Below are 13,743 nucleotides of genomic sequence, written 5' to 3'. Positions count from 1 at the left end.
GCAGAGGACCAAACACAAGCCCCATTTCTGTAGAAGTTCTATCCCCACTCAAGGCTTCCTGGCTACAGGACCCACCATCACCACCAGTGCCCGAGTCTTCACTCTGCTACTGGCTGTGGGATCCTGGGTCAGTCTTACAAACTCTGGGCTGTTTCCACAAGTGCAAGGCTGGCAGGACAGCATTATATTTCTGAGTACCCAGGCCTGGGACATCTTCAGAAGTTAAAGATTTGCTCGACAGCTTACAAAGATGCCCAGGGGTGTAGACCTCCCACAAGCCAGCTGCCTGGCAGGCACTGGGAGGGGAAGTAAGCAGTACAGAGAGGATGGGTGGCTTGGAAGCCTGGCTTCTTGACTCTGGGTTCTCACTAATAAAGTAGGAGAGATGCTGGGACAATTCTGGTCTGTAGGGACCAGCAGAAGGCTGGACTCAAAAGACCGGGCCACACCTCATTTGTGCACCAAGTATTAACTAAACTCATGCACTGTCCTGGATTTGTTCACGGCTCTGGCTATTTAACGGTGGACAGAGGAGGTTCCTCCCCTCTTGGGGGGAGGATATCATTACCTGAAATGATCTTATTTATAGCTTAATGTTATTTTACAAAAGGGTTGGGGGTCATCTGAGCCCACCGTGGGTGACGTGCGGGTGGCTTAGCGTGGGATGGTCGGAAAAGGCCTGAGTTCTTCCAGTTTCTGAACTAACTCACCTGTGCCCTTGGCCCAAGCATTTTCACCCCGACGGTCTCAGTTCTGGGTTCTCGGTTTGTATATCCCACAAAGGGGTTGGCTTCCACTCGTCGCACTGGCTTGGTCGCTTGGTCCGGTCAGGCTCACGCTCTGTGTTCCGTTTCCCGCCCGGGCCTCCCTTCAACAGGCGGAGGATCCCTGAGGTCCCCCGAGGAGCCTGAGCCCCAGCGGCTCGCTCCCGGGCGGGGCCCACCTGTCCCGGCCGGGTCCCCTCGCGGGCGCCCCAGGTGGCTCAGGCGGGGAGGAGCCGCGCCCCGCCCCGCCCCGCGCGGCCGCAGCCAACGCCGGCCCCCGGCAGGAGCGCTCGGAGCCGAGGTCGGAGCCGGGCTGGGACGCCGAGGGGCCCGGCGGGCGCGGGCGCCGCAGGTGAGCGGGGGGGGGGCGCGGCCAGCTGGGGGCGGTGGTCGGCCGGGGCCGGAGGACCCCGAGGGACCTGCGGGACCGCGCGGCCGCGGCGGGCCGTGGAGGGCCGCGGTGCGGTGGAGGGGCGGGGGTCCCGAAGCCGCCCGGAGGCGAACAGCTGGGCACATCTGGACGGGGCGGGGGCGGGGGTCGCGCAGGGTTCCCTGCGCGGCCAGGGCGCCGCCAAGCACCGTTTGCGTGGCGCTGGGAGGGGAGAGCGGAGGCTGGGGACAGGGCTGCCGGGGAGAGCGCGGAGCTGGGGCGGGGGTTCGGGCCGTGGAGGAGCCGAGAGGAGCTCCCGCCTCTCCCTCTGCGGCGCCGCACAAGGGCCCACGTACCTGCCGCTGCTCTGCCCGGCTCTTTACTTTTTGGTGGTGGTGGTGAATAAACGACCCATGCGTAAGGCTTAGTTAGTTCCCTGGGGCTTCCGAAGAGCTGAGTACGCTCGGCTGCTCTGACTCCGGGGGCCTGAGGTTGGAAGACTGCAGGTCTGTGTGCCCTGGGGCGTTGTGGGCATGAGGGTGGAGGTGGAGGGGTGCCTCCATCTCCCAGGACCCAGCGATCGGAGGGAGAAAGGGGAAAAAGGTCTAGAGTGCTGTTTAAATTCTAGTTATTAGCTGTGTGACCTTGAGCAACTTACTTAACTTCGCTGATGCTCAGTTTCCTCAAAGGCAAAATGGGTATTATAGTCATTAAAATAGCCTTAAGTTATACGATGTTCATAAAGTGCATAGCACAAAGCGTGATGAAAGTTCTCTCCATTTTTTCCCTACGTGATAATGTAACACTTTATGCCTCCCAGAGGTCTCCACACATTTCTGAACAGAAGGGAGATCCAGGAGGCTCAGATTACCCTCCTTTAGGGGGAAAATTAGGGGTGGTGAGGTGTGTGTGTGAGTGTTTTGGGGGTGGCATCTTTTTTTCTTTAGTCACTCTGACTTGCTCACTGCTAGATTGCTTTCAGGCTTTTTTACTTCCTGATACCATCCTAGAGGCAGAAGATTGAGAGGTATCAGGACAGACCTTGCAGACGGAAGGGTATTATCAGCCTGCTTTCATCATTATCGACTGTGTCAGAATTCTTTTGAGTTGGGTGTTGGTCACTTGAAAATTGATGCAATATAGAAATTGGGTCACATAAATGAAAAAGACTGAGGGTTTTAGCTTCAGGCATAGCTCCATCCAGGGGCTCATATGAGGTTGCAGGGCTCATTCTCTCTCACACATATCTTGGCTCTTTTCACCTTCTGTGTTGACTGGTTTTTAGTATGAAGTGATAAATAGCACTGGCGCCTTCAGGTTTATCTCCTCCTTCAGAGAGAGGGAGTGGAGGGAGGGGAAGAGTCTCTCTCTTCTTCCAGCTCCTTCATCCTCATAGCAAAACTTAATGATATGCTAGACCGAAGCTGGGCCAAGCCATTTAAGTGGATAGGCAGTGGGTTTCCACGATAGGAGTGAAAACTTTACCCAGGTGCCACCAGTGCCTGGGGGATTGGTTCAGGTCCAGTTCAGCTGCTGGAGACTGGGGAGGGGCAGTTCCCAGTGAGAAGTCTGCTTCTGCACAGATAAAAATAGTACATGTCCATTGCACTATCTCTGCCTTTGCTCACCACCACCTAAACGAAGTCCGTAGTAGAGTGTAGACAGCCTGGGTGCCATATTCAGTCTGTCAGTCATCAAGTCTTTATCCAAGGCATGGAGAGCATCCTACGTGTTCATCCTTTCATTCATTATTTTCTTGATCATTCATTCAATAGGACCAAAATGGAGTCACTTATGCTAAGCCCAAACTGAGACCGCCTCTGCCAAGGGTGAAAATGATTGCTTTGGAGAAGCTCACTGTCTGGTGGGAAAGGCAGATGTGCAGATAACAGTGCCTGGGAATGTTTAACTCTCTGGGGACATAGGGAAGGCTTCTCCAGGAGACTGTAGTTGAGCTCTAAATTGGAGACGGTAGGGCTGCTCTAGGAGAAAAAAGCCTGAGGGGCTTCCCAGGCCGTTGTGGTGGGGGATCAGTGCTTGCTCTTCTAGGTAACGTGATTTAGGTCCCTTGACTCTCTCACTTCAGAAGTCCTTGCAGGTAGGTGGTTCACAGTGGTCACAGCCCTCTTTTGGATTCGCTCTGCCACAGGATGACTGCAGCTCCATCATGGCTGCCGGGTGATAACACCCAAAACAGAAGGGATGGATGCTGTTTGTCTAGATAACAAAGGACAGAATTTCCCAGAAGTTCCCTAGGTCATTGGCCAGAATGGTCACATGCCCACCCTAAATCAGTCACTGGTAAAGGAGAAGAAAGTGGGCTATGATTGTTTTATCCACACAGTCTTCTGGAGCTGAGAAAGGGGCTCAGCTTCCCTGAGCACATGGATGCCCCGTATCTGAACAAAGCTGGAGTCCTGTTATCAAGGAAGGAAGTGAGATGGCCTATCAGGCTGTTAGGTAGGCAGGCAGTCAGTGGTTTTGCCCACAGGCAGTGACGGATGATGAAAGGCCTGGTCTGTATGGGCAATCAGGAGAAGTTGAGTACAATAGAGTACAGGGTGCGGCTGAGGGGAGAGAGGAGCGAGGCTGGAGACAAAGGTAGAGCCTCTAACATAGAGTACCCTATATTAGATACCATGCTGGCTCTCACTAAGAAGCATAAATCATGGTGCCAGTCCTCAAAGAACTTACATTTAAAATCTGGAAACGTTTTTCTGAGCTTTTCATACTCCTGTTGGTAACAGCAACAGTGGCTTACCTTATCGTGATGATTCTGTAGGGGTGGGTTAGGGTGGAGGAGTTGGCGGGGGTGGGGGGGCATGTATAGTTTGAAAAAGCCTCACAGCTGGTTCTGCTCTGCGTCCCACCCCCCAGCACCTCCCCTTCACCTTCTCCCATGCCCTCTGTTGAGGACACTTTCTTGTTCTAAATCATGGCTGCGTTTCAGTATTGTTAACCTGTCTTCAAACTAACAGGCTGGGACTTGGTGAAGATGCAGTTAGTGGTGGATCCTGGGCAAGAAAACAGTTCTCCTGACAGTAAATCCAGTAGGTGGATACTCTATAGTTGTTTTAGTAGGAAACCAGCCTCTACTGCCTATTGCTTTCAAAGCATTTAGCCTGTTTTCATTTGAAGTATGGAGTGCTGCTTTTTGTTTCCATTTGATACGGCAGGCATTGGTGGACATTCGGAGGTAGATTGGGCAAAAAGGGATGCATCCTTAATATCTCGTTAGCACAGAAGTTGGCAGAAAGTCTTGGTCACTAATCCTGAAAGAAAGGAGGGAGTGGAGGGCAGCATATTTTGTTTCCATCAGCAGTGGTGCTATGGGATGGCCGGGATCATTGGATAACATGAAGGAATGGGTAGGGAGAGATGCCTTGGGCAGTCATTGATTCACAAATACTGAGCATCTGCTGTGTGCCAGATCCTGTTCTGGGTGCTGAGGATAAAAGAGTACACAAGAAAGACAAATCTCTCTGCTCATGGCACTTACAATCTACTGGAAGAAGACCTATTTATTTATGTTTTGTCTCATATTTCAAGTGATGAGAAGTACTGTAAGAGAAAAAAGTTATTGTCAGAGGGGAGGGTGGTGGAAGGGTGGGCAGAATGGGTGAAGGGGAGTGGAAGGTACAGGCTTTCAGTGATGGGATGAATAAGTCACGGGGATGAAACATACAACACAGGGACTAGAGTCAATGGTATTGTAACAGCATTGTGTGGTGACAGCAACTATATTTGTGGTGAGCGTGGTGTAACATATGGACTTGTTGAATCAGTATGTTGTATATCTGAAACTAATGTTACATTGTGTGTCAAATGTACGCAAATTTACAAAAAAAGACTAAAAACTAAAATAGGGTAAGAAAAGAGTGCAATAGTTGGAAACCAGCCGGGCATAGTGCTGGAAATCTTCAAGGTTTTTTCTTTCTCTGGTTTCCAGCAGAGAAGTATGGCCTGAGCAGGCATGATATTGGGGGAAAAAAACATTCACTTGGAAGAAGAGGGTTACATATTGAATAACTTGATTTTAAAAGATTTCTTTCATGCAGAATCTCTTTGTTTCTTTGTTATACTTCACATTGTTCCCAAACTTGATTTACAATGACTTACAAAGCGTGATACCAGGTGGTGAGAAATAAGTAAAGAAACATGAGCAAAGGGAAAATAAGAGTCATTTCTTTCATCATTGGGTTTCAGAATTGTTTAGTTTTGGTATCAGGAAGAAGGAGGAAGTATGGTGATTAAAAATGTGATTCATGTTCAGGGCTCATTTCTTAAAAGGTGAGAAAATAAATTTTTATACCTTAGAAAGTTGTAACTTTTTTTTTTATGATTTTATTTATTTATTTGAGAGAGAGAGAATGAGAGAGCACATGAGAGGGGTTAGGGTCAGAGGGAGAAGCAGACTCTCTGCTGAGCAGGGAGCCCGATGTGGGACTCGATCCAGGGACTCCAGGATCATGACCTGAGCCGAAGGCAGTCGCTTAACCAGCTGAGCCACCCAGGTGCCCCGAAAGTTGTAACTTTTTTTGTGTGTGTTTAAAGAGCCAATTTTATTTGATAGGAAAATTAGTCTCTTTAGTAAGGACTTATATGAAATTTATCCCTTGAGTTCAATGAAAACTAATATTTTCTTTTTTTTTAGGTCAATATAAGGTGCATCAAAGGTTAACAGAGATCAAAACCTAATTCTGGGGTCAAATGATATGGAACAAAACAAATCGGCGAGAAGTTACATTGTGACCCAGAATAGACTGGAAAAAAATATACAAATTCAAATAAAAATTTATAGCTTTTAAAAGTTATGCAGTGGTAATTTTGATTGCCTATTTTTATTGGGTTGTTTGTTTTCTTATTGTTGAGTTTTGAGAGTTCTTTACATAATCTGGAATCTCAGAAATGTGTTTTGCAAGTAATTTTTCCCAGGCTGTGCCTTATATTTTTATTCTCTTAACAGTGTCTTTCTCAGGGCTAAAGTTTTTAACTTTGATAAACCAGTTTATCAATTTTTATTGTGAATCAAACTTTTGTTGTCATATCTAAGAATTCTTTGACTAACCAAATAGTTTGAAAATTTTTTATGCTTTCTTCTAGAACTTTCATGATTTTATGTTTTACACTTAGGTCTGTGATCCATTTTGGGTTAATTTTTGTATGAGGTATAAGGTATGAGTCAAGGAATTTTTTTTTTTTTAAATTTTATTTATTTATTTGACAGAGAGAGACACAGCGAGAGAGGGAACACAAGCAGGGGGAGTGGGAGAGGGAGAAGCAGGCTTCCCGCGGAGCAGGGAGCCCGATGCGGGGCTTGATCCCAGGACCCTGGGATCATGACCTGAGCCGAAGGCAGACGCTTAACCGACTGAGCCACCCAGGCGCCCCATGAGTCAGGGAATTTTTTTTTTTTTTTTTTTTTTGTATATGTAAGTCCAGTTGTTCAAGCATCATTTATTGAAGGGACTATGTTTCCCTATTGAGTTGTCTTGGCATTTTTGTTGAATATCAGTTGGTCATAAATGTGTTTATTTCCAGACTCTCAGTTTTATTCCATTGATCTCTATGCCTATTTTGTGCCAACACCACCTCTGTCTTGATTACTGTGACTTTATAATAAGTTTGGAAAGCAGATTGTGTAAGTCCTCCAGCTTTATTTTTATCCAGAATTGGTGTGGCTCTTTTAGTTCCTTTGCCTTTCCATATAAATTGTAGAATCAACTTGTCAATATCTACAAAAAATCCTGCCAGGACTTTGAATGGGATTGCTTTGAATCTATACGTTAATTTAAGAAGAATTAACATCTTTACAATATTGAGTCTTTCAGTCCATGAAGATGACATATCTTATCTCTCTATTACCGTTCTGTAGTTTTTAGGATACAGATCTTGTGTGTTTTGTTAGATTTATACTTAAGTATCTAATTTTGGGGGTTGCTGTTGTTGCTAGTATATAGAAATGTAATTTTTTAAAAAAGATTATTTATTTGAAAGAGAGAGAGAGTGAGAAAGAGTGAATGGGGGCGGGCAGAGGGAGAGGGAGAGAGAGAATCTCAAGCAGACTCCCTACTGAGGCTCCGTCCCACAACCCTGAGGTCATGACCTGAGCTGAAATTAAGAATTGGACACTCAACTGACTGAGCCACGCAGGCATCCCTGTAATTGGTTTTTATATATTGACATTATATCCGGTTACCTTGCTAAAGTCACTTATTCTAGGGAGATTATTTGTAGATCCTTTGGGATTTTCTACACAGTCAATCATGTCATCTGTGAATAAAGACAGTGTTATTTCTTCCTTCCCAATCTGGATACCTTTTACTTATTTATTTTTTGCCTTATTGCACTGGGTAGGAACTCCAGTACAATGTTGAATAGGAGTGGTGAGAGAGAACATTCTGGCCTTGTTTCTTGTCATGGGGGAGAAATAATTAATTTTTCACTATTAAATATGATGTTAACTGAGGCTAGATGCTCTATGAGGTTAATGAATTTCCGTTGTATTCTGAGTTTACTGAGAGTTTTTATTATGGATGGATTTTGAATTTTGTTGAATGACTTTTCTCCATCTATTAACAGGATCATGTGATTTTTTTCTTTATATTTAATATGGTGAATTATACTGATTGATTTTCACACATTGAACCAGCCTGGTATTCCTGGGATAACTTCACTTGGTTGTGATGTATTTTTGGAAGAGGCTGTGCAGGATTGGTATTATTTCTTTCTTTAGTGTTTGGTAGAATTCATTAATGAAACCATATGGGTCTAGAGTTTTCTTTGATAGAAAGTTTTTAACTACAAATTTAATAGGTATAGGTACACTTCAGGTTGCCTATTTCTTGATAAGTTAGGGTAGTTTATGTTTTTTAAGGAATTGTTCTACTTCACCTTAGTTGTCAAAATATGGAGGTAGAATTGTTTGTGGTGTCCTCATATCATCCACTTAATGTCCGTGGAATCTATAGTGATTTTCTCCTCTTATACCTGATACTGGTAATTTGTGTCTTCAATTTTTTTCTTATTCTGTCTAGAAAATTATTAATTTTATTGATCTTTACAAAGGTCCAGATTTTGGTTTCATTAATTTTGTCTGTTTTTCTGTTTTCAATTTTATTGCTTTCTGCTCTTTTATTTCTTCCTTCTCCTTGCTTTGGGTTTATTTTTTTGTTTTCTTAAGGGATAGTGCATATTACTGATCTGAGATTTTTCTTCTGTTTTAATATAAGCATTTAGTGTTATACATTTCCCTCTAACCACTGCTTTAGCTACATTCCACAATTTTGTTATGTGTATTTTCATTTTCATTTATTTAAAATTGAAATATTTAAGACTATACCTTGAGAGTTCCTCTTAATCCACGTGTTATTTGAATGTGTGTCATTTGATTTTTAAAGTCTTACTGTACTGATTTCGAATTTAATTCTACTATTGTCTCACAGTATAATTTGCATGATTTCTGTTCTTTTAAATTTGTTCACCTTTGTTTTATGGCCCAGAATATGCTCTGTCTTGTTGAATGTTCAATGTGTACTTGAAAAGGATGTGTATTCTGCTATTGTTGGGTAGAATGTTCTAGAAATGTTAGGTTTTCTGTGTCCTCATTTTCTGTCCACTTGTTTTATCAGTAACAGAGAGGCATGTTGGAGTCTCCAACTAAAGTTGTGGATTTTTCTATTTCTCCTTTTTGTTCTATCACTTTTTGCTTCATGTATTTTGGTCATCTGTTCTTAGGTGCATACACATTCAGGATTGTTATGTCCTCTTGGAGAACTGATCCTTTTATTATTATATACTATTTCTCTTTATCCTTGTTAGTATTCCTTGTTCTGGGTTCTACTGCTTTGGGTATTAATAATATAGTTACTCCAGCTTTCTTTTGGTTAGTGTTTGTTTCCTATATCTTTTACTTTTAGCCTGTCTATGTCTGTATATTTAAAGCAGGTTTCTTGTAGACCTTAGAGTCTTGCTTTTTTAAACTATCTGACAATATCTATCTTTTAATTGGTGTGTTAGACCATTTACTATGCTATTAAACTTAATCAAAATCTACCATTTTGCTAGCTGTTATTCTTTCTTTCTTTTTCCTATTGAGTTCCTTTTATGATTCCCTTTTATCTCCACTATGGACTTCTTATTTATGCTTCTTTTACATTTTTAAGTGATTACGCTAGAGTGTGTGTGTATATATATAAATATATACAAATATATATATATACACAAATATATATACATATATACCTTTAATTGATCGGAATCTACTTTCAAATAATATTATACTGTTTCCCATGTAGTGTAAGGACTTCAACAGTAGTATATTTCCAATCTTTCTCTTCTATCCTTTGTACTTATTGTTATCATCATTTTCCTTTTACATATGTTGTAAACACAACATTGCTGTTATTTTTGCTTTAGACCAGGGGTTAACAAACTTTTTCTCTAAAGGATCAAAAAGTGAATATTTTTGGCTTTGAGGCCACATTTGGTCTCTGCTGCGTATTTTCATCTTTTCTTAAACAATACTTAAAGAATATAAAAATGATTCTTAGCTCAAAGGTCATACTAAAAGAGACTATGGGCTGGATTTGGCTTGTAAACCATAGTTTGCTGACTCCTGCTTTAGACATTCAGTTATCTTTTATGGCAATTAAAAAGAAGAAAAAGACAAATTGTTTTTGACTTTCATTTATTCCATTTCCAGCACTCTTCATGTCTTTGTGTAGATCCAAGTTTCTGATATTATATTCCTTCTGCCTGAAAAACTTCATTTAGCATTTCTCATAGTGTAGGTGTCCTGGTCATGAATTCTCTCAGTTTTTGTCTGTGTCAGTCCTTTTTCCTCCTTTGTTTTTGAAAGATATTTTCACTGGGTCTAGAATTTTGGGTTGACAGTTTATTTTTTCTTTCAGCACCTTAAAGATATTGCTTCATTGACTTCTTACTTGCATGCTACTGACAAGATGTCTTCTATAATCCTTATCTTTTTTCTTTTATATTTAATGTTTTATTTTTCTACCACTGTATTCAATATTCTTTTTGTCTTTGGTTTCATCTGTTTTAATATGTTACACCTCTGGGTGAGTGTGTGTGTGTGTGCACACATGTGCACATGTATGCACATTCTTGGTATTCATCCTGCTTGGTGTTCTTGAGCTTCTTGGATCTGTGGTTTGGTGTCTGTCATTAATTTTAGAAAATTCTCAACAATTATTTCTTCAAATATTTCTTCTCTTCCATTTTCTTTTCTCCTTCTGAAATTTGATCACACCTAGGGTTAGAAATTTTGATTTGTTCCACAGCTATTGAACACTTCATTTTGTTTCATTCTTCTTTTTGTTGCTTCTTGCTTTAGTGTGGGTAATTCTGTTGACCTATTTTCTAGTTCACTGATTGTTTCCTTGGCTGTGTCAAATCTGCTCAAGAATATTGAAAGCCATCTTCATTTCTGTTACTGTGTTTAGCCTTTCAAGTTTTTTCATTTTATTCTCTCTTACAGTTTCTATCTTTCTGGTAAAAGGAGACATTTAATCTTCTGTGTTGTCCACTCTTTCTGTTAGGGTCTTTTACAATTAATTAAAGTTGTTTAAAATGTAGTGTCCAGGGACGCCTGGGTGGCTCAGTCGGTTAAGCGGCTGTCTTCAGCTCAGGTCATGATCCTGGGGTCCTGGGATGGAGCCCCATGTCTGGTTCACTGCTCAGCAGAGAGCCTGCTTCTCCCTCTCCTTCTGCCTGCCACTCTGCCTACTTGTGCTCTCTCTCTATCTGTCGAATAAATAAATAAAATCTTTTAAAAAAAATAAAATTTAGTGTCTGATTGTTTCAACATCTGTTTATATCTGAGTTTGGTTCATTCATTGCCCTCTCTTGGCAGTGTGGTTTCTTTCTTGCTTCTTGTGTGCTCTGTATGTTTTGTTGAGAACTGGACACCTTGTGTAGGACATGAGAGATGGAGATAAATAGTTTTTATGTCTGGAAATGGGAGTGCCTTTCTATTTTTGCTAGACCTTTAGTGTGGGCAATTGATCCCTCTTATCAGGATTTGAACTGGATTTGAGGTTTGTTGTTGGTGTGGTTATTCTCAGTGCACCACACACTTCAAATTCCTCTTGTGATACTTTGAGTTTGGAGTTGGGGCTGGTTGGCCAGAGGGCTTTTCCTACTGTCTGTCTCAGTGTCAGCCTTAGGTCTTCCTTTTGCACTGTGCCTCAGAGTGGTCTGGCTCCATGCTCTGTCAACTTTCCCAGCAGTATTCTGTTGTCTTTTGTTAATTGATGCCTGTTAGCCAGTGTCCAGGTACATCCACCTCAGGTAAACAAGTGCTTGTCTTCTCTCTTCCTGTAGGTATCTGGTTCTCCTTAGATTTAGGGCTAGTTTGTTTCCATGTGACCTCAGCTTTCCAGTAGAGTCAAGAAAGCTCTAGACTTGCCATTTATCTGGCTTTTTATTTGTTGTGAGCATGGGAGTGATGCTCTCTTCAGCTCTCTACACCCTGAGCAGAAATTAAAAGCCTTGATATGATGTTTTCTAACACTTTTTATGATCTTCATGTAAATCCTGGGGGCTGCTTCCCATCCCTCTGTGCTTTATAAAGTTTCATTTATATATTTTATCCCTACAACTCAGTGGTTCTCAACTCTGGCCTGAAGAACATTAAACAAAAAAACAAATATTGGGCCCCAGTGTTTTAATTGATATATCCTGGGATCCAAGCATGGGTATCTTTTAAATGCTCCCCAGGTAATTCTGATGTACATCTAGGCTGAGAAGCCTAGTCTAAGTATCCATTACAACTTTTCCTTTCACAGAGGTGCTCTTCCAGCATAAACAACCAAACAGAACTTCAGGGTGTAGACATTTGCCCTTGTGACGCCATCGAATTCTTTTCTCCTAACTGTGCCTTCAGTGATAGTTAATTGCCTGTGATCTAGACTGATGGTCTTCATAGGATAGGGAGGAAACAGAGTTCTTCTCATTTAACTTTCTACTAAAATGAATATCCTCCATGGCAGTCTATGGCTTTGGCGCTGCTTGAAGTCATAGGGGCTGGAAACCCTCTGCCATTCCCAACAGTAAACCTCAGTGTGAGATAGTTTTCCTTGTTAGAGGTGTTTTCCTTCTATCCAGTTGAAATAAATCCTTCTATAATCTCCCAAATAATATACCTGATGCACAGCCTTGCAGACTGTTGTGAAAAAATTGGTTTGCATGACCCAGTGCGTGTTCACATGTACACACACACGCACACACTCATACTCACGACAGGCATTTTATGGAACAGCATTTACTGTAAGTCTTGTACCTCTGAATTGATTTCATGGTCCACCAGTGGGTTGTTTTTTTGCAGTCTGGAAGATGCTTCTGCAGCCCATCTTTCACTAGACAAGCTCTTAGTCCAGAGGTTTCAGGACAGCGCTTTGGTACCTCAGCTTTGCTCTGCCTGTTGTGAAGCTGCTTCCCTCGGCTGTGTTTCAGCTTCCCCCCGGCTCTGGCCAGCGTCCCGCACTAGCTGGGCTGCACTGTGCGGTGTCTTCTGCGAATCAGTGGCTGAGTTCAGAGACCAGGGCTCCTCAGGGGGGCAGATCTGTTCAGAGTAGAGGAAGAGAGAGTTCCTTGTCTTTTTCCAGACACCATTTCTAGTCATGAGGCCCAAATTCAGGGGGATGTAAATTGCAGCCGTCTCTTGAAGAACATTGTTTTTTTTTAAAATTTCATTTAACTTTATTATGTTATGTTAGTCACCATACAATACATCATTAGTTTCTGTTGTGGTGATCCACGATCCATTGTTGGAGGAACATTGTGATGGCTTTGTAATTGTTATACGTCCTCCCACTTTTTCCATATTAATAACGCATTATCCTAAATAGCTATACGTGCATCTTTATTTTCTGAAAGACTGTGAACTCCTTAGATGCCAAGAAGAATATTTCATTCTTCCTGTCCATGGTGATCAGACCAACAAAATCAGTTTGTTGAAATAAATTTAGAAAACTATATTCCGAGTCAAGAAACTTTGGCCTTTTAGCATTACCGCTTCGCTGACAGTCGTACTATCGGCCTTATCCGCTGACCACCACAGGGCTTGAGAGCCATGTATTTACTTTGGGAAACAGACAAACTGGGTAATTTAGATGAACTTGTCACCTTAGGAGTCACGCATAAGACACTGTGGCAGGTGCTCCGGGAGATGTCTAATATTTCACAGCTTACAGCCTGAGTGGGGACACACGGCATGCAAGGTGGGTGTCAGCGAGTACTGTGGTGGGTAAGCGCTCCTAGAGGTCACGGAGGAAAGGAAGGCCACACGGGTGGTCAGGAAAGACTTGATTCGGGCCTCGAAGCATCGGACACATGGAGTGGAAGGTGTTTTGGGGTGGGGGGATTTGGAGGGAGAAGTAAGCTATTTTAGCGGTCTCCCAGACTCTACAAAGTCTCTGCTGTCTCCGGGAGTGACTTGGATCCATAGGATCTGAGAGAAACTACAGGTAAGATATAGAAGAAAATCTAATTTAAATTATTTGTATAGCAAGGATCGACATCCACAGAAGGTAATAGGCACAGCTCCCCATCCCTGCCCCCCATCTCAGCCTTCAGAGGCTCTGACTC

General features: G+C 42.7%; 1 protein-coding gene across 1 annotated transcript in view; it reads left to right on the top strand.

Moving 5' to 3' along the window:
• Positions 1–1,042: 1,042 nt before the first annotated feature.
• The window catches only part of LYPD6B (LY6/PLAUR domain containing 6B), a 169,032-nt gene continuing 156,331 nt past the window's right edge, over positions 1,043–13,743 (top strand). Inside the window, exon 1 of the mRNA XM_035008070.1 lies at positions 1,043–1,116. The gene's annotated coding sequence lies outside the window, so the exon portion shown is untranslated. The remainder of the gene's footprint in view (positions 1,117–13,743) is intronic.

Source organism: Mirounga leonina, unplaced genomic scaffold (assembly GCF_011800145.1).
Source record: "Mirounga leonina isolate KUSES-001 unplaced genomic scaffold, KU_Mleo_1.0 Mir_151, whole genome shotgun sequence".
Taxonomy (NCBI): Eukaryota; Metazoa; Chordata; class Mammalia; order Carnivora; family Phocidae; genus Mirounga; species Mirounga leonina.
The sequence above is the reverse complement of the archived record's forward strand: the minus strand, read 5'-3'. Positions and strand labels throughout refer to the sequence as shown.